Consider the following 22,647-nt stretch of genomic DNA (forward strand, 5'->3'; position numbering starts at 1 on the left):
CAGGAAAGGGTTATTATATATTGTAAGAGTCAGATCATAAACACAATTTTAAGACAAGCTTCCTTCCTAGGCAGGGATAATGGGAAAATAGATATGAGCACACATGAATGGAATACGGTTTAAATTCAAAATGACAAATCAAATCTCAGCTTCTTCTATCATCAAAGTTAAGTATGGTTATTTGAATCTGACATTCATACTGTATCACTCTAGCTGATTGTTAATGGATCACACAACATAGAACAGAAATTAAAACTATTCAAAAATCACAGAAGTATCCTGAAAATATTGTTTTGTATTCTCTGAAATAACTCATGAATACACATGAGTTGTTTTGTAGTTTTGTATGACCTTATTACAAAGGCAATTGTTAATGTTAAATTGATTGTGAAATAAAATATAAATACAAGTTTGAGTACAATTTCACTGGCTAATAGCTGCCAGTATATTACTCTTATAAACATAACAATCTTCCAGCTCAATCTCCAGCATTTGTAAGGATAAATTGATATTCCAATACACGTAAAAGTAAACCTGCATTAATACATCTATAATGTTAAGGACAACATAATTCTACGAAAAATATGTTATTGCTAGCATTCTTGGTAATTATAAGGGCTGGAGGTTTAATTTTATGGTCTCGTCAACTATCTCACTGAAGAGTAAGCTGATTCTCAGGACCTCAAAATTTGAAGGTGGATATTTCATATTTTGATATTTCCTAATTGTGGCTTCTTTTGCTAGTATGTAATGTAATGCATGAATCTCAAATTAAAGGGGAACCCTGAGGTTAAAGGATCACTATAGGGTCAGGAACACAAACATGTATTCCTGACCCTATAATGTTAAAACCACCATCTAGCCCCCCTGGACCCCTCATGCCTCCCTAAATATCACAAAATCTTACTTGTATTCAAGCCTGAAGCTGTAGCTCTGCATGCTGTTTGCCTCAGAATAGCAAGCTGTCTGCTGACATCATCAGAAGTGGTGGCCTTGTCCAATCACAGTGCTTCACCATAGGATTGACTAAGATTGACAAGGAGGCAGATCAGGGGCAGAGCCAGCACAATGCAAACACAGCCCTGGTCAATCAGCATCTCCTCATAGAAATGAATTGAATCAATGAATCTCTATGAGGAAAGTTCAGTGTCTGCATGCAGAGGGAGGAGATTGAATGTTTTAATGCATTTTAGGCAGCAATGACCCAGAAGGATCTCTAACAGCCATCTGAGGAGTGGTCAATGAATTTATCACTAGGCTGTAATGTAAACACTGCATTTTCTCTAAAAAAAAAAATCAGTGTTAACAGCAAGAGGCCTGAAGGTAATGATTCTACTCACCAGAACAAATTCAACAAGCTGTAGTTGTTCTGGTGACTATAGTGTCCCTTTAAATGCAAATCATTGTAGTGGTTGTAGACTTTTGGTGTCTTCTATCTATTTCAATAGGCTTAAAGTAATGGAGAGAGGGAGGAATATTGGATGAATGATATGGAAAAGGGAGAAGGTGCTCATAGGTTTTGACGAATAAGACACCAGAGAAACCCACCCACGAGAAACAAAAACCTAGTTAAGTTAGGCTATGTAGGGGTGGCAAGGCCTCAGCAAAGAGAGACCACCCCATTGCAGGTATTCTAGAGAATCCTACTTCTCTCTATATGATCAAAAGATCAGGAGACTATTATGATATATTTAGTTATTTACTAAAGTGAGAATTCAAGGTGAATTCAAAGTAAATTTAAAATTTAAGGCCGATATAACTGAACTGGAAATCTCTAAGTAAGTTATGCTTTTTGTTCAGCTATTATGGACCGAAATTCATAATTCACTTTGCTTTCATACTTTCGTGAATAACCCTGTGCAAAAGAGATAAACTAAAAGAATATATATTACATGGGCACATTTTGTATCCTCATACTATCATTCTTTCTTTCCACGTTATAACCTAGCATAGTTCTAAATATTCATAGAATTAAAAAATTTCTTATCCCCTCATTTCATCCTCCCCACTATATCATGATGCATTTCACTGCAAATAAAATATGATTGTCACCACCTATACATTTTATAAAACTACTGTGATACAGTTATCTATTACATATTTAACCTAATATTGATATTTAATTATTTAAAATTTGCAGGACTAAAACATTCTAAAGTTCTAGAATTAATTTTGTTCATCTATTTTGATGGCTATGTAGTCTTTTACTATACATCATTTTTCGGATTTCAATTATTTACATGATATATTACCTACATATATCCTAAATATACATCAATATAAATTATACCCATGCAACGCCTTTCCATGGGTAAAAGCTGTATTTCGAAAAATTATTGACAGATGTACAAAGATTCATATAAAAACAAGTTAAATTAGATTATGCATCTATTTTGCAAAAACAGATATTCATATTTTATATATTTGAACAGATAGTCTTCACTGGTGCCCTAGGCAAATGTTGATTTTATTGTCATTCAAACCTTGGATTTCTGGAACTTGGAACAGGCAGCAAACAATCAAAAATAATTTATATACACAGTACATTGAAATTGGGATTGCCCACAATAAAAAATAATACGATTTTATTATGCAAATAAGTGCATAAAGTATACTTTCTCTCTAACGCTTAATAAATGAAATATAATTTTTTTCCATCAATAAGCAAGGGGAGTTAGATTTGGACAAATATTAAATTAGCACACACTGACAAATAAAAACAGAATTTTTACTTTCCAAAATATTAAATTTTTGCTAAGATAAGTGGAAAACTAGCTGTACATCTTTCCCATTTACTTCCTGTAGATGGTGTTATAAAAATCGTAAGCCTTACATAAATGAATATCTCTCGACTGAATTTTAATATCAAATCTGCAAGCATGGCACAGACTGTAAACTACATTTAACCTTGCAAATCACAGCTTCCCATTCTCACATAATTTGTAAATATGACTCTCTGCATGCTGGGAAGCGAAAATCTTTCTTCATTCTCTGTATATACAGCCGTAGCTTTTAATGTTTCTGTTATAATCCACTAAAACTATTTTTTAATTTCACTGTCTGTCTTTCACATATCACCACATTTCTGACTTACAGAACCAACCATGTTGTGGTAGGAATGGATTACCAATAATATTGGATGGGAAACTTAATCATTGCAAGATATGTATTACCAGGTATTAGAATATGCCATTCAGGACCAGAATTCAGTTTTCTACCTACAAATGGTTCATTTAAACACAGAGGTGCCAAGTGCACATCTGTCAGACTTAATCAGTTTATGTAGTGTTATATAAGCAGTGAACGCTTCTTTAAAGCAATTCCCAGCTGAACATAGCCATTACGAATGGAGGTTCTCAAATTACCTTTTTTTCTTTAAAAATCTGCATATTGATCAGCAAGGACCTAATCAAATAATGTTTCAAATACTCATTCCTCCAGTCTCAATCTAAAGCCACCATATAAAATTCCTCTCTTGAAGGCAAAGTGAAAAATAACAAATATGTGAACAAAAAACATTTTCTACTTCTTGTTAAGGAGCAGTAGGTCAATACTTAGTAAAATAAATGTTCCCCAGTGAATGAAAAGATTGATTGCCTCACATGCAGTGTTTATTCTGTTTGTTAAGCCGAACGATTCAAGGAGCCTGAGAATAAAAGGGTTAAAGTTGAGTTACAGAGCAATATAACTATGAATATAAACTGAAATAAGTGAAAATCAACAGAGTAGGTTAGAGGTGGGAAATACATTAGTAGTCCTAGAGGCATAAATAACTTCATCCTATCTTGCAAGGTCACAAAATACTTCGCCGATATTCTACTTTTAAGCATATTTCTGAGTTTCTGTAGTAACACAATCAGCAGGGATTCGGCTTTTGAAAATATACTTTACAAATTATTTGCACATTTTGAGTAATTATTTTGTACTCATATTTCTTGGAATTGTTATAAATTAGTGTTCTGAAGGTGATATTTGTTAGTATTATATAACTGGCTATTTGATATACCGTATTTTTCGCTCCATAAGACGCACCTCACCATAAGACGCACCTAGTTTTTAGAGGAAGAAAACCAGAATAAAAAATATTCTGAACAAACTGTCCCATAGTGTTTCTTACTATGGGACAGTTTGTACAGAATATTTTTTTTCTCCCCTGTCCCATAGTGTGTCCCCCTCCCATAGTCTTCTCCTCTCTCCCATAGTCTTCACTCACCCCCTCCCCATAGTCTTCACCCACCCCCTCCCCATAGACTTCATCCACCCCCTCCCCATAGTCTTCATCCACCCCCTCCCCATAGACTTCATCTCCCCCCCTCCCCATAGACTTCATCTCCCCCCCATAGACTTCATCTCCCCCCCCATATACTTCATCTCCCCCCCTCCCCATAGACTTCATCTCCCCCCCTCCCCATAGACTTCATCTCCCCCCTCCCCTTAGACTTCATCTCCCCCCCTCCCCATAGACTTCATCTCCCCCCCTCCCCATAGACTTCATCTCCCCCCCTCCCCATAGACTTCATCCCCCCATAGACTTCATCCCCCCATAGACTTCATCCCCCCATAGACTTCCTCCCCCCATAGACTTCCTCCCCCCATAGACTTCCTCCCCCCCATAGACTTCCTCCCCCATAGACTTCCTCCCCCCCATAGACTTCCTCCCCCCCTCCCCATTGACTTCCTCCCCCCCTCCCCATAGACTTCCTCCCCCCCTCCCCATAGACTTCATCCCCCTCCCCATATTCTTCTCTCCCATACTGTCCCCCTCCCCTTGTCCCATAATTATTTACCTGTCTTGCAGCGTTGGCCGGCAGCACAGGGCGCACCGCAGTAGTGGAACTTGAATTTCATGTTCCGGTTTCCGGCGGGACTGAAAGGAAGTGCGCACTCAGCTTGTGCACACTTCCTTTCAGTCCCGCCAGAAACCGGAACATGAAATTCAAGTTCCACTACCGCGGTGCGCCCTGTGCTGCCGGCCAACGCTGCAAGACAGGTAAGTAAAGCTTCATATTCGCTCCATAAGACGCACAGACATTTCCCCTCACTTTTGAGGGGAAAAAAAGTGCGTCTTATGGAGTGAAAAATACGGTAGTTATATATAGAGTTGCTGTTTGATAGCACCCTCTGAACTTTATTCATTTTATTGTATTTATGCCTGTGCTCTAGTGGTCTAAGCTGTTCAAGGACAAAAATCAATGCATTACCCTTGAAATATAGCAGCCCACACTTAAGGGCTAGGGTTAGGAGAGTTATGATGAGGCAAAATAGTATTAAGAGATTAGGGCTGGGAAAATTAAGTTTAGGGTTAGAGTGTTATTGTAAGGAAGGTTAGGAGCTCTTCCTCATGTAGTGTGGTTGTTGGTGTCATGCTATAACTATGCCATTTCTCTTTTTATCTTCTTCCAGTTTTGATTGACAAGTTATATGTGAGGCAGGGAGATGATGTAACATTGTATCTCAATATTTCACTTGCAACTATATGTCAATGCAGAAATAAAGAAAGATACTTGGCTGAGATGGCATCGCAATGATGCCCAGTCAAACTATACATCTATTTATCATAGTCACTTGGTTGGCACTGGAGAAAGTAGTAAGCATTAATAGGCTGGTTGGGAAGAACTGCTGATTTTTCCTCCACTACCTGTGATCATCATGGCCCATTGAGATTTGCCAAGATTCCCTGATGGCACACTGAGAAACACAAAGCAAATGTTATCGTATGGTCAGTGACATTTTAGCCGCGAGGCAAACAAGGCATTTGCCTTGGGCGGCATTTTCCAAGGGGCGGCAAAAACCACCGCCCCCAAATGCCCAGGGTAAATGTCTTGTTAGCCTTGCGGCTAACTGACATGATGGGCTGGCGGGCAGCGCTGGCGGGCGGCTGGCGAGGGAGCACTTCCTCTGAGCGGTCTGCTCAGCTCCCTCGCGCGCCGCAGAGTGCGGCTGGGAGCCGGAATATGATGTCATATTCCGGCTCCCAGTCTCACTCTGCGGCGCGCGAGGGAGCTGACCAGAGTGCTCAGGGGAAGTGCTCCCTCGCCAGCCGCCCGCCCGCCAGTGCCGCCCGCCAGTCATGTCATGTGTCCTTAAGGGGTTAAAGTACTTTTTTAATTGGACCTAACTTTGCTGCTATCGAATTGTTTGGAGCTATATCCCTGGTGGGGATCATACCACCCAAGCGCTTTGGATTGAGCAAACCGGAACTTGCTCATTAGCATGTGAGTAGGCTTAAATTATTTATTTCTGCATACACTTCTTTTTTACGGTGTACACTATTGTAGTTCTGTTTGTTTATCTCCATACATACACAGAGGGAAGAATTTGCATTTACACCTGTATCCTTGAATGGGAATCATACAGGGGTGGGCTGGGACAGGGGGCAGGGATGCAATTGCCTCCCAGGCCGCCCTAAATCATGCTGAAAACGGCTGCTGTCTGTTGGGGAACTGTAAGCTGTGCCGGCCGCTCAGTGCACTGAGCGTCCAACACAGCTCACAGATCCCCAGTGCCAAAGGGGGCCTTGGCTGTAATAAAGCCGACAGAGGCAATATGAGCAGAGCCTCTGTCGAGGGAGAGTACTCAGCCGCACGGACTTCCATGCATGCTGCCTGATATACTGATCAGAGCAGCTCCGTGCAGCTCGTTCCCGGGGGAATTGACGTCATGAGTCAAAGGGCGGCACGAGCCGTGCGGAGCTGCCATGATGAGCAGTACAGGCACCACACTGATTTCATGAGGCTCTACATCAGGCAGGAGAAGTCCTCATTATCAATGTCTAGGATAGGGATGGAGGGAGGGCAATTCGGAGAATACCTCTCCAAAGGAGTGGGTTTAGAGGGGATTAGTTCACTATCTATGGTGCAGGGATTGGGGCAGTATATATGGGGCAGGGATTGGGGCACTATATATGGGGCAGGGATTGGGGCATTATATATGGGGGAGGGATTGGGGCAGTATATATGGAGCAGGGATTGGGGCAGTATATATGGGGGAGGTATTGGGGCAGTATATATGGGGCAGGGATTGGGGCAGTATATATGGGGGAGGGATTGGGGCACTATATATGGGTGATGGATTGGGGCAGTATATACGGAAGAGGGGGATTGGGGCAGTATATATGGGGGAGGGATTGGGGCAGTATATATTAGGAGGGGGATTGGGGCATTATATATGGGGGTTGGGGCAGTATATATGAAGAGGGGGATTGGGGCACTATATATGAGGAGGGGGATTGGGGCACTATATATGGGGGGATTGGGGCACTATATATATGGGGGAGTTGGGGCACTATCTATGGGGAGGGATTGGGGCACTATATATGGGGGACGGATTGGGGCACTATATATGAGGAGGGGGATTGGGGCACTATATATGAAGAGGGGATTGGGGCACTCTCTATGAGGAGGGGAATTGGAGCACTCTCTATGGGGGAATGGGACTTGGGTACTATTTATGGGGAGGTGGACTGGGGGTGGAATGTATACTATTTATGGTGGGTGAGACTGGAGTGAGGAGGAAAATGGAGTACTAGGAGGAGAATGTCGTACTGTCTATGGGGGAGAGGAGGTCAGTAGGTTACTTCTATTGGGGGGCATTGGGTACTACCTGTGGGGAAAGAGGAGGAACATAGGCTATTAACTATGGGGGAAGGGAATGGGCTGCTAACTACAGAGGTCAGCGATTAGGCTTCTACCTATTGGAAATGGGGGAGAGGGGACAGACTACAAACTATGGGGCAGTAATGGGCTACTAGCTATTTTGGAGATGGCAATGGGCTACAGACAATGAGGGATACAAATTCACTTCATTCATGCAGACAGTGCCCACCATACACAAAAACACCTTGATTCACTACATACTTATGCAGCTTTACGCTCCTGACATGCCCCTGCATTCACACACACTCTCCACACACACACACACACACACGTCCCTACATTCAAACACATTGACCTGCTCCATATATATGCACCTGTATCCACACAAACTACATACAAATATGGCCCTACATTTACACACACACACATAAAACTATCAATACAAATATTCCCCTGCATACACACAATTTTAAGTTGTGTACATACCTGAATAAATAAAATGAAAAAAAAAATACTGTGCACAAGCATTTGAGATGGATCATAATGTTTTACACCTGGCTGGCAACTCAACCCCTTCTAATCTGCATTCACACACCAACATTCCCCTGCACTCCACTATCCTGCTCCAGTTACTATAGGGCTGTCAGGGTACCTGAGGTCTCTACCTCTAAGGGAGGTAGAGACTTGGTGGTTTATCCGTCCAGGCGAGCTGTTTCCTCCGTTCCTCGCGGTTCATCCAGCCACTTAAACACCGGCCGCGAGGAATCCACGTCCTTTTCTAGCAGGACGCTCAATACGTGACGTCATGACGCTATCACGAGCGACCTGCCACTCAAGTGTCCGATATCCAATCGGCACTTGTCAGAGGCGTGCTTACCATCCGGAGCCAGGGTATTTAAGCTTACTTCTCTCTTCAGCTCATTGCCCTGTCGTGGTTCTAGCTTGTCTAGTCACTCAGTGCTCTGGTATTCTAGTTTGCTCTATTTGGTTTTGACTCGGCTTGTTGTACTTCCCTGCTTCTCTGTTCTCCCTTGACCCGGCTTGTCTCTCGCTCATCTGTCTTCTCGTTCCCTCGACCTCGGCTTGTCTCTGACTATTCTCTATTACTCTCGGTACGTTAGTCCGGCCATTCTAAGGCCCGGTATACGTACCTTTCCACTCTTTGTACTCTGCGTGTTGGATCCCTGTCCCGATCCTGACATTACGACAGGGCCAATGGATCCTGCAGGTACAAACAGTCAGCTTGGTTCTTCTGATCCCAGGTTTGACGCCATGGAACATAGGATGGACCAGATGGCATTAGCACTACAGGCACTTTTGTCTCGTGCTAGTAACCCACCTGAGGAGACACGTACTCCTTCTATTTCTCCTGCAGTCTCAGGTCTAGAGGTAGCCACTGTAGGTGCTTCTTCCCGTATTACCCCACCAGTACGCTATGGCGGGTCACCGGAGAAGTGCCGTGGTTTTCTGAACCAGATTAGCATCCATTTCGAATTACAACCCCGCTCTTATCCTACAGATAGAGCGAAGGTTGGATTTGTTATTACTTTACTCATTGAGAAAGCTCTGAGATGGGCCAATCCTTTATGGGAGAATGATAATCCACTAGTCTATAATTATAATGCCTTTGTAGCTGCGTTTAGAAGAACTTTTGACCCCCCTGGTAGAAAGGTCAATGCAGCTAGATTACTGTTGCGCCTTAGACAGGACAATCGAACACTTGTGGACTATGCACTAGAGTTCAGGTCCTTGGCGGCAGAAGTTAAGTGGAACGAACAGGCTTATATAGATGTGTTTCTGAATGGGTTATCAGATGTAATTCTTGACGAGGTCGCTACTAGAGAACTCCCTGAGAATTTGGAGGATTTAATTTCTTTTATATCTCGTATTGATGAACGCATAAGAGAGAGGCAGAACACTCGAGATAGGAACCGTAGACCCTCCTTTAAACTAGCGCCTAACTTTCAAAATTCTGAGTTCGAGGACTTACGTATTTCTGAACCTATGCAGATAGGCAGTACTCATCTCACAGAGAGAGAGAGACAGTACAGAAGAAGGGAGGGTTTATGTATGTATTGTGGAGTCAGAGGACATTTACGCCTAAATTGTCCTAATCGTTCGGGAAACGCTCGCACCTAAGTTTCTCTAGAGGACAGGCCTTGGGTGTTTCTACTTTGTCCTCTATTCACAACTACAAAGAGTTCAGGCTTCTGTTACCCGTTTCTTTGAGGTGGGAGAAGGGAGTAGTAAAGACTATGGCACTAATCGATTCTGGAGCTGCTGAGAGCTTTATAGATCAGGGTTTTGTTGCCAAGCATGCTATCCCATCCCAGTTAAAAGAGACACCACTGGCTGTTGAGGCCATCGATGGTAGACCGTTACTTGAGCCTGTTATTTTCCATGAGACCATACCGATTAACTTAACTGTTGGCATCCTACATAAAGAGGATATATCCTTAATGCTCATTTCTTCTCCGTCTATTCCCATAGTCCTGGGGTACTCCTGGTTGAGGAGACACAACCCTATTATTAATTGGGAGTCTGGGGAGATAGTTTCGTGGGGAAAGAATTGTCAAGAAAAATGCTTGCGGAAGGTCTTACCTCTCGGATTAACTAACACATCGACTACCTCTGACAATCCTACAGAGACACAAATTCCGCCTCAGTATCTAGATTTAAAGGCAGTATTTGACAAAAAGAAAGCCGATACCTTACCCCCACACAGGTCCTTTGATTGCAAAATTAACCTACTCCCTGGTACCATGCCTCCCAGAGGTCATGTATACCCATTATCTACTAAAGAGAACTCAGTTCTAGAGGAGTATATTCACGAGAATTTAGACAAGGGATTCATCAGGAGGTCCTCCTCCCCTGCCGGGGCTGGATTTTTTTTTTGTTAAAAAGAAAGATGGTTCTTTGAGACCTTGTATTGATTATCGAGGCTTGAATAAGATAACCATTAAAAATGCCTACCCGATTCCCTTGATCACCGAACTCTTCGATCGTTTGAAGGGCTCTACAATTTTCACCAAGTTAGACCTCAGAGGGGCATATAACTTGGTGAGAATCCAGCAGGGACATGAGTGGATGACGGCATTCAATACTCGATATGGTCACTATGAATATACTGTTATGCCTTTTGGGTTATGCAATGCGCCAGCTGTATTCCAGGATCTGATAAATGAGGTTCTTAGGGAATTTCAGCAAGATTGCGTCATTGTATACCTAGATGATATACTCATTCATTCTAGTGAGATTGAGACTCATCACAAGCAAGTCAGGAGGGTTTTGCACAAGCTTCTCCAGCATGGCTTGTACTGCAAGTTGGAGAAATGTAGCTTTGATCAAACCCAGGTAACCTTTCTCGGCTATGTGATCTCTGGGGAGGGATTTAAGATGGATCCGGATAAGCTCCAATCCATTCTAGAGTGGCCTTTACCCAAAGGTCTTAAAGCCGTACAGAGATTTATTGGTTTTTCTAATTATTATAGGCGCTTTATTAAGGGCTATTCTTCCATTATCGCACCTATCACTAATATGACCAAACAGGGGGCTGATACTAAGAATTGGACTACTGAAGCTCTTCTTGCGTTCAAAACCCTCAAGGAGCTTTTCGCTTCCGCTCCAATTTTAGTTCACCCCGACACTTCTCTGCCTTTTCTACTTGAGGTAGACGCATCAGAGACTGGTTTAGGTGCTGTTCTATCTCAAAGGTTGGGGGTTGATAAACCATTACATCCATGTGGATTTTTCTCTAAAAAATTGACCGGTACTGAAAGCAGATATGACATTGGTGACAGAGAATTACTAGCGGTTATCAAGGCTTTGAAAGAGTGGAGACATTTATTGGAAGGTACATTACATCCTGTTACCATTCTAACTGACCACAAAAATTTGTCTTATATCGGAGAGGCTAAGCGGTTGTCCTCCAGGCAGGCTCGTTGGTCGTTGTTTCTTACCCATTTCAATTACGTTCTGACTTACAGACCTGGGTCAAAGAATTCTAAAGCCGATGCGCTATCTCGCCAATATGAGCCCTCTGCTTCAGTTGAACCACTTATGTCCTCCATTGTACCCAAATGCAATATTATTGCTAATACCAGTCTCAAAATTCATTCTCCGCTACTTGACCAGATCTTGAAGTCACAACATCTAGCTCCCGGAAACACTCCTGAGGGAAGAAACTTTGTTCCTCCTGAACTTCAACTGGAGCTCTTACAATGTTTTCACGAAAGTAAAATAGCTGGTCATCCTGGTATTCGCAAGACATACTCTTTGATATCCAAGGATTTCTGGTGGTCTTCACTGCGAAAAGATATTGAGGAGTTCGTCGCAGCTTGTGAAACTTGTGCCAAGACTAAACTACCTCATGCATCTCCATGTGGCCTGTTACACCCCTTGGACATTCCTGAGAAACCTTGGTCCTGTTTGTCCATAGACTTTATCGTTGATTTGCCTGCTTCCAAGAGACAGACTGTTATTCTCACGGTGGTGGATAGATTTACTAAGATGGCCCATTTCGTGCCATTACCTAAACTTCCGACTTCTCCTGAATTGGCGGAGATTTTTGCAAGAGAGGTTTTTCGCCTACATGGGATTCCTTCGGAGATTGTCTCTGATAGAGGCTCTCAATTTGTCTCACGTTTCTGGAGATCCTTTTGTTCTCAAATGGGCATCAAATTGAACTTCTCCTCGGCCTATCACCCTCAGTCTAAAGGAGCTGCTGAACGTACCAATCAAAAGATCGAACAGTATCTGCGTTGCTTTGTTTCCGAACACCAGGACGATTGGGTCGGTCTGATTCCTTGGGCGGAGTTCGCACACAATAACCTTGTTTGCGATTCAACTCGCTCTAGCCCTTTCTTCATGAACTATGGCTTTCATCCTTCGATTTTTCCTTCGGTTTCCTCTTCTCAGGGGATACCGTCGGTTGATGATCATGTCGCCAACCTGAAGAAATTATGGGATCAGACTCGGCAAATTCTGTTACATAGTTCCTCGTTGTTCAAGAAACACGCTGACAAGCATAGAAGAGCGGCTCCTGTTTTTGTTCCTGGGGATAGGGTATGGTTAAGTACTAAGAACATTCGACTAAAAGTTCCATCTATGAAATTTGCTCCTCGCTACATAGGTCCTTACAGGGTTCTCACTCGTATCAATCCGGTTGCGTATCGCCTTGCTCTGCCACCTGCCTTACGCATTCCTAACTCTTTTCATGTCTCCTTGTTGAAACCTCTTATTTGCAACAAATTCTCCTCTAAGGTCTCCTCGCCTCGTCCTGTTCAGGTGGAGGGTCAGGAGGAGTACGAGGTCAGCTCCATCGTTGATTCCAGAATTTCAAGGGGAAAATTGCAATATCTGGTCAACTGGAGGGGATATGGTCCTGAGGAGAGGAGTTGGGTACCTCAGGAGGACGTTCATGCCTCTCGCCTTCGCAGAGCATTTCACCTCCGCTTCCCATCTCGCCCCGGTTCCTTCCGCCCGGTGGGCGTATCTGAGAGGGGGGGTACTGTCAGGGTACCTGAGGTCTCTACCTCTAAGGGAGGTAGAGACTTGGTGGTTTATCCGTCCAGGCGAGCTGTTTCCTCCGTTCCTCGCGGTTCATCCAGCCACTTAAACACCGGCCGCGAGGAATCCACGTCCTTTTCTAGCAGGACGCTCAATACGTGACGTCATGACGCTATCACGAGCGACCTGCCACTCAAGTGTCCGATATCCAATCGGCACTTGTCAGAGGCGTGCTTACCATCCGGAGCCAGGGTATTTAAGCTTACTTCTCTCTTCAGCTCATTGCCCTGTCGTGGTTCTAGCTTGTCTAGTCACTCAGTGCTCTGGTATTCTAGTTTGCTCTATTTGGTTTTGACTCGGCTTGTTGTACTTCCCTGCTTCTCTGTTCTCCCTTGACCCGGCTTGTCTCTCGCTCATCTGTCTTCTCGTTCCCTCGACCTCGGCTTGTCTCTGACTATTCTCTATTACTCTCGGTACGTTAGTCCGGCCATTCTAAGGCCCGGTATACGTACCTTTCCACTCTTTGTACTCTGCGTGTTGGATCCCTGTCCCGATCCTGACAAGGGCAGGTACAATGACTTATGGGGCTGGCATAGATTTTTTTTTCAGGGCTGCAGTGTATCCCCAGTCCGGCCCTGGCTGTCTCTGCCTGCTTGCCTGCCACGGAGGCAGAGGCAGGATCTCTTGGCTGTCGCTTGGCTGTGGAGTCAGAGGGAGGGGGTATGGAACGGCCGCTCACTGACAGGGAGTGAGAGCTGATGCATTCCAGGAGTAGTAGTCCCTGCTAGGGGCTCACTCACGCTCCTGGGGGGTGGGAGAACCCATCTTTAGCTCAGCAGGAAACTACAACTCCCAGTCTACCAGTCCTTGCACAGACAATCTTCTTGGAGGTTGGAGGCAGAGGATAGGCACTAGGCAGCACCAGCGGAGTGAGGGAGAGACTTGGTGTGACTGGCTGCATTATAAAACCAGGAAAAGGTGGACATGGATGGTGAGCTGATTCGATGGTGCAATGGGCCACTTGACTGGATTTTCCCCCCAGGCCTAAGGCTGCCAGCCCTCCCCTGGGATCATACCACTTCAAGCGCTATCAGATGAGCCAGGTTTTATGGCTCCATTACACGTGAGTGCCCTTTTTATAGTTTGTACCTACCCTTGCTTCATAGCTCTGCATACTTCACCATATACGATTTTTATTTGTTTTTGTTTTAATGAGGATACCCCCTACCACACCTACAACTTGAAGAATTGCCTCTGCACTTGATCCATAGGCGGGGATTATTCCGCCCAGGCGCATACACTGGAGCTTTATTGAAGCTCCAGGAAAGTGTGAGTGCACATCTTTTATTTTATTTATCACCACTACAGTTTTAAATACTACACTATTATTCCTTCTCTGATTCTCTTCACATATACTTAGTCAAGGATTACTGAAGTGCTGCATCTACCCCCTTGTTTTTATCCAATTTTCTGATCGGAAAAGAGAGACTCCGTATTGGTGTTCCAGCTGCTTTTGGACTATTATCACTTTGCTTCTGCACTGAATTAACTTTTGTGTGATTGTGTACATTATACTTACTGTCTGTCTGTGTTTGTGCATATGTAGGTGGCTGTAAATAACTCTGAGTGTGTCAAGAGGTGTGCTAAGGTGTAGGGTTTGGGAGGAGCAAGAGGTGGATTTTTTTTTTTTTTTTTTAATGAAGGAGGTGTCCAAATAATTGTACGGTTCAACCCCAAAGTGTTTATTCTCCCTAGTAATGCCCTTGAATGTATTGATTTTTTTTTTAGCTCTAATCTGTCTACAATAGTAAAACATTGCAGCCACACTTTGCCTTTTTACCACTCAAGGGTTTATTCATTAAACAGTGACGTCTGGTGAATTTTTAAAAATATATTTAAATAAATAATAGTCTTTCCTAACTTGTCTAAGCAATAGATTTTAATTTTCATCATTTAGGAATTTTAATTTAAATATTATAAAGTGGTTGTTTATCCATAAAACTGTTTTAGAGAATATGTCATTATTAGGTTAAACAACCACAGTGCTATTATAAAGAAGAACATTCTACTACTTAAACTAAAAAAAAGAAAAAAGTATCATTAATCATTTAAAAGCTAACAATGGAGGTATATGTTCTAAACTTTATTGATACAATATTAATATTCAATTAAGGTTATAATTATTATTATTACAACATATTAATTACACTGTACAGCGAGCTCTAACAATCTCTGGGCAGAGTTCTCTTTTGGAAAGATTATAGTTCACTTGGGTGTATACAGTATACATTGTATATTAATATGTATTTACATTCTTGATAATACGGAGCTTTTGAATCCTTAATAAAAAATTGTGTTTTGTTTTGACATAGAACATATTTGTGGCTGGCTTCTTACCTGTAAAGTAAATATACTGAATAAATATGGAGTATGTTTTTTGTTTTGTCAGATAGTTACATAATAGAAAAAGCAGTGCATTTATAAAGTATTCAAATCCTTTATTTTTTTTTCTTCACTTTATTATGTTGCAGCTTTATGCTATAACTGTTTAAATTATTTCATTTTCACATCACTCCACATTACCCCAAAATTACAAAGCAATTGCAAATATATTACACAGAAAAAAAAAAAAGAAATATCACATTGACATAAGCAGTTAGAAAAAGGCTTGAGTCCTACAGGAATGCCTGGGAATGGTGTTCCTGTACTTTTTCTCCAGCAAGAACATTGTTCCTGTTGAGGAAAAAGTGGCAGCACCAGCTCAGACAGGGCCCTCTGTACCTTAATAGGATGGTGGGTAGATCACAATCAAATCTCTTTCACACCAGCCCAGAAAACTTTAATGTTGTGGCGGGTGGAGGGTGGTAGCCGTATTGCAATTGCAGCACTACCTGGCAAGTAGATGGCAGTTCCTCTGTGAGACTGAACTGATTTCATTTTACTTTCTCCTGGGTCACAGACAGCAGCATGGATGAGAGACAGAGAGGAGGAGGCTCAGCTCTGCACACAAAATGGAAAAAGTAAGTCATCTAGGCCGCTGTTGGTGATTGAAGATGGGTCACTATTTGTAAAGGTCAGTGTGTGGGGGTATTGGTCAGTATGTGTGTTTGTATGGGTCTGTCTATACTTATTTTTACGAGACAGACTGTGCATTAGTGTGTGTTTGTATGGATCAGTCTGTGTTTGTATGAATGGTCCAGTGTGTGTGTGTGTATATATTTCAGTAGGTGTGAGTATGTAATTGTGCATAAGTGAGTGTATGTGTTAAGGGGTGCAGGCATTCTTAAAACATTCCTTTAAGTTATATATAAAGTTAACTGGTGTGATTTCCTGAAAACATGGCCCTGTATTCAACGTGTGGGGGGAAAGTATGAGAAAAGGGACAGTAATGGTAGTATAATATGTACAAAAGGACAGATTTTGAGGTAAATTTCTGTAGTGAAGAACACCAAGGAATTAAGTATGGAAGGAAGGACACCACTGGAGGAAGTTCATTAGAAGGGAATAATGGATTACATGATGATATGAGAGTTTTATTGCTGTGTAACTCTGTTATGTTCATATCCACTAAACATTAAACTAAGGGACCACTATAGGTTCAGTAATAAAAAAAACATGTATTCCTGACTCTATAGTGTTAAAAGCACTATTTGGGTGAACGCTATCCCCTTTCTCCTCTAAGATAGGATAAAAATGCACCTTTATTAAAGCGACACGCTGGTCTGCCATTACCAGTTTCCCTCCCCCCCCCCCCCCCCCGATCTGCCTCCTTGGCTGAGATGGGAAAGAATTGGGCTGGATGAGATTGTCAATTCTGATAATCTCAGTCAAGGAGGCAGGATGGAGGCTGGGGGCGCAGCCAAATTCTGCACCAGTCAATCAGCATCTATCATAGAGAAGCTGTTGGGTCTTTGACAGGTAGGGCCCAGAAGGCAACCCGGGCCCCACGTGGAGCGGTGAAACTGCCGCAGGTGCATCTGCACCGGGGCCCATCAGGTGGCCCAAGCATTTAGGGCCACCCAATGAGCCCTATATCTTCAGGTGCCCGGTCAGCGCTGTAATAGCGCAACCATGCCCCTTTGAAAAAAAAAATGCGGCTGCACCGCAAATGCTGCTGGGAGGAAGTGATGGACAGTCACTTCCTCCTAGCTTACTGCGCGCGGGGGGAGAGACAGACGAGCAGAGGAGAGGAGAGCAGAGGGATCCGCTCCCATCATCCCCAGCCACCCTCCTGCAACTTAAAGGTAAGGAATAGGAGGGTGGCTGAAAAATGAGGTGTATGTCTGTATGTGTGTGTATATATATATATATATATATATATATACATATATATATATATATATATATATATATATGTCAGTATGTATTTATGTATGTCTGTGTTTATGTCAGTATGTGTGTATCTATCTATGCCTGTCAGTATGTATGCATATATCTATCAGTATGTGTGTGTATATCAGTATGTATGTCTGTATGTATATCAGTATGTATGTGTATGTATGCCATTATGTATGTATGCCAGTTTATATGTATGTCTGTATGTGTGTGTGTGTGTGTGTGTGTATCTGTATCTCCTTATGCGTGTGTGTGTGTCTGTTTCAGTATGTGTGTATCTTTTTGTGTGTGTGTCTGTGTCCTTTTGTGTCTGTGTGTGTGTTTTCCTTTGGACGGGATTTGGAGGTAGGGCTTGGAGGTGGGCACCCGGGGCCCAGACCTTGAGCTGTGTTAGGGGCCCCAAAATTTCTGATGGCGGCCCTGGGAAGAGGTGTCCACCTCTCACATACTACTGGTTAAACAGTGATTAGCCCTGTGCCTAGAGTATGTGGAGTTTACACATGGGTTCAGCTGGAGCTTCCAGCGGGTTGCGGCGCAGTGTGGGGAGCCACGGCACCGTGTCCACGTGCCACAGGGATACCGGCCGCCTGTCCTTGCGGTCGAACACGTCAGAGTCTTCAGCGTTTAGTGAGAGGGAACTGCTGCAGCTGTGGATGGAGACGCGGCGAGGAACCCACAGGTAAGCGTGGTCATGACAGATGCATTGAATCAATGCATCTTTATGAAATGGCTTACCTGAGGTGGGAGTCCGGTAGGCAGAGATTTATGCTCACCCTTGCAGATAAACACAATCCAAGGTGATAAGGTTAGAAACCACCAGGACTGTGAATCTGTGCACGGGGGCTGTGCATGAAAGGTGTTTCTAATACGCTGTACAGACAAGGGCAAATCCAGAAGAGTAGTGAAACATGGTTCCAAAAAGTCAGGGAAGGCAGCAAAGAGGCAATAACGGATAATCCAAAATGAAAGGGTCACAAGCCAAGTCAGTCTTAGTAAACAGGATACAAGAAATAGGATACAACGAACTGACACTGCCCTCAGGAGTAATGATCAATCTGCCTCAGGTGGAGCCACTGGTAAGGTCCAGCCCCCTGGTGCTGGAAACAAGGAAAGGTTCAACTTTAAGCTGAAACATGAGCTGAAGTGTGGTTCAGAGGCAAGACAGCATGTTCAGGACACACGAGGGCCACAGTTCAAATTCCCTGTTGGGCACTTCTGGGGCAACTGCATCTGGATATCACGGTGAGAACCATGACACTTTATAAGGAACTTTCAGCATCTTTATGCAGATTGTAGAGAAAATGAACATCAGTGGCGTGAGTGACTTACAGTAATGTAAACACTGTATTTTTTCTGAAAGACAGTGTTTAGATGAAAATGCTTGCAGAGACTGATTCTACTCACCAGAACAACTACATGAAGCTGAAGTTGATCTCGTGACTATAGTGTCCATTTATCGAGCAATGAAAATTCCCACTAAATATTAGCAAATGACAGAAAGAAATGCAAAATTAGGGCTAAAATATTGAAGCTGTGCCTACAGGCAAATTGGAAAATGTAACAGGAACATATTAGACTGGTCTCCAGCTTGGGATCCAGACCTATTCAACTGCATTGTGTGTCCTTTCTCTACTGGCACCAGAGACCACCATGATCCTTCAGGGTAAATATTTGTCCAAACACGCAGTTATCACCTATTCTAGCTGCACTCAAAATCAATTCCTCTGAGAGCTCCTGACATCATCTTTACAAAGACACTTTTGGCTCACAGGCCCACGTGATTGAGCTTTCATCATGCACCCAAATAAAAACAACACTCCTGTTGGGTGGGCAGAATACCCAACATACTTTAATCACCACAACAGCTAGTCTTTACACATCATTCAACGTATGGCGAGACATACGAATGACCAATGCAAATATGTGCAAATTGCATAGCTTGAACATTCTCACAACAATGGTAATGGAGAAGGACTTCAATGGCAGTGACATTTTCAGAAGACATTCCTGTTATAAATAATTTCTCTAAATCAGTTGTGTTTGATTTCATTTCAATTTGCTACAATTAAGAGTACATTTGACATTAATTTGCATAATATAATATATACATCTATATTGGATTCTGGATCTGCTCCACGTCTGAATACTTATGTTAATGTGATATGTTGATATTTCAGTGTTTTCTTTTAAATAAATTTACCATATTTTCAAAATTCAAAAAAAAAAGTTTTTGGTTCATAATTGAGTGTACAAAAAAAATGTAAATAGTTGTATTATAAGGCTGCAACAGCAAAAATGTGACAAAAATTAAGAGGTTTGAATAATTTCTGAATGAACTTTACATAGCATTTCTATAATAACTTGTTTTCCATCACTGGATCAATGATTTTGATATGTTGAATATGTGGTGAAAATATACAGACAGAGACAGCTAGTTCGTGTTGTGCTGTCCAAGCACAGGCTGCATCAGGAGACACCAGGAAACAAATTCTGGATGGCCAGACAGGACCCTGATATTGAGACTGCTTCACCGAAATCAGGACTGTTGGTAAGCTGGTGCTATGATGTTTATACACTAAACAGTTTATTGTAGAGAACTGAGAACATTTTTGGTTTACTATGATGCTGCACACAGCTGTTTGTAAGGGGTGTTGCAAGAAAGCCCAGGCACAAGGCCGGTGCAAGGAATTCTGCCACCCTGGGAAAAGATCTATTTTTCAGCACTAAACTCCAAAAGGAAACATTCCACAGATGTCCTTTTACATTTAGTAGATATACCCCAATAGAAAATATGATTTTTTCTGCATGTCCTCCAATCAGAGGCGTCTCATGTGGGGTCGCAGTTGTGCACATGCACATTCAATCACAGCTTTACTATGTTTCCCATTGCACTCTGGTACAGCACGTCTGCCTCTTTTGTTAGCGCTGTGGTGCTAAAGAAAGTGAAAGATAACCTTTACATAGTTACATAGTTACATAGCTGAAAAGAGACTTGCACCCATCAAGTTCAGCCTTCCTCACATATGTTTTTGCTATTGATCCAAAAGAAGGCAAAAAACCCAGGCTGAAGTGCTTCCAATTTTGCAACAAACTAGGAAAAATTCCTTCTTGACCCCAAAATAGCAGTCAGATGTTTCCTTGGATCAAGCAGCTATTACCCCACTAATTAGAAATGATATGTTATGTTTTTGCAAGTATTTATCCATATATAACCTTACTAGCTGTGTGACAGAGAGGGAGGTATTTTTTACCCCGATTATAAACGGTCTGATTTCTATTGAAATCACCGCTTTTATAAACTGAAAATGACAAACTCCAGACATATAAAGCACTTCAGCAAGCTGAAATACTGGATGTGTGTGGAGTTTTCTTCTCTAGTAGCAAACTGTCTTATGCATACACACACCCACAAAGAACTGCCTTATACATATAAACACACACTGCATAATAAATACATACATACATACATACATACATACACACAGGTGCACTGCCAATTACATACACACATAGAAAGTGCCTTATACATACATGCACACAAGCTGCCTAATACACACACAGAAACCTCCCAATACATACATAAACCAAAACATAAAAACTGTCTCATACTCGCAAACTCTTTCTAATACATATACAAACTGCCTTATACTCACATACACTGCCTAATACATACACACACAAACTGCTTTATATACACATACTCACAAACTGCATAATTAGTACATTAAAATATGATTATTACAAACATGTAATGCATACAACAACAGACTCATACTGTCTCATACTCACACTGCCTAACACATACACTCGCACACTGCCTAATACATACACACACAGACACACAAACTGCTTTATAGATACATACAGGTGTACAGATTTTTCTTTTTCAATCTACTTATCCAAGGGACTAAAATGGATCCATACACAAAAACAACGACTCATACATTAACACATTGACCTGTACAGAAGCATACACACTGCACACTGGCACTCACTAACACTGACCCATACACACACTGCATATTAACACTGACCCATACACAAACACACTGCACATTAACAATATACACTGACACATACACAAACACACTGGCACACACTGACCCATACACAAAAAACTACATATTCTCTGACACCCACACACGGTACAGATTACCTGCAGCAGCCTGTCCCATGCTCACTCTGCCCTTTATAGTGTGTTGGCTACCAGGTATGGCGTCACACCAAATCTTGGTGGCCATGAGTTTAGAGCAGTGGTTCCCAACCCAATCCTCAAGTACCCCCTAACAGTCCAGGATTTAGGGATTACCTAGTTGTGTTTAGGGATTTTTAGAAAAGAAAAAAAAAACACTTTAGAAACAACAGGGTAATCCCTAAATGCTGGACTGGTAGGGGGAACTTGAGGAATAGGTTGGGAACCACTGGTCTAGAGCACTGTGAGTAGCAGTTGGATCCTGACGCTCTTCACACACCCCAGTGAGCTGCAACAAGGCCCAGTTACAGCATCCTGTTATGCCTGTCAGAGTTAAACTCCCTGCTTGGCACAAACTTCCCCGATGCAGCTCTAAAAGAAGAAAAAAAAAAGTATGACTATCTCTGTATCACAAAAAACGCTGTATACTATTTTGTAGCTCATTTTTTTGTTTTTATATATATATTTAAGAAACATTTAGACAGCATTCACAATCTAACGCAATCTGCTGTGCACGTCTTCAAGACTGCCAATAGTATATTATTTTGAAACTTGCCTAATTCCACTGTTTAGTAACTAAATCCACTTCATGTCAATTTTTGTAAATAAATCTTGTGCGTTATACCTTAATACATTATTTACCTACACACATAATGCCTGTTTAATGGATTAACTCTTTTCATGCCATCGCACAATTTTGTTGTTTTGTTTAGTTGGTAAATCCTTATCCTGTCGCCATAGAAATAAAATCACTGTTTAGTGGATAACCCTTTTTTGTGTCAACATATAGTCATTGTGCAATATTTATGTAATTAACCATTCTCATGTAGCCATCCTGACGTACTTTAGCATTAAGTGAATAAACCCTTTCAACGACGTGAGAGAATCAGACTGGAATTGGAGGAGGAAAACAAGGAATATTTGCTGAAAACTATTTCCTCACTAATTTGCCAAAGTTAGGGAGGAATGGGGGGCATTGATTAACTGGGATGCAAGATATCAGAAATGACCAAGAAT

This window comes from Pelobates fuscus, chromosome 4 (assembly GCF_036172605.1).
Source record: "Pelobates fuscus isolate aPelFus1 chromosome 4, aPelFus1.pri, whole genome shotgun sequence".
Classification (NCBI taxonomy): domain Eukaryota; kingdom Metazoa; phylum Chordata; class Amphibia; order Anura; family Pelobatidae; genus Pelobates; species Pelobates fuscus.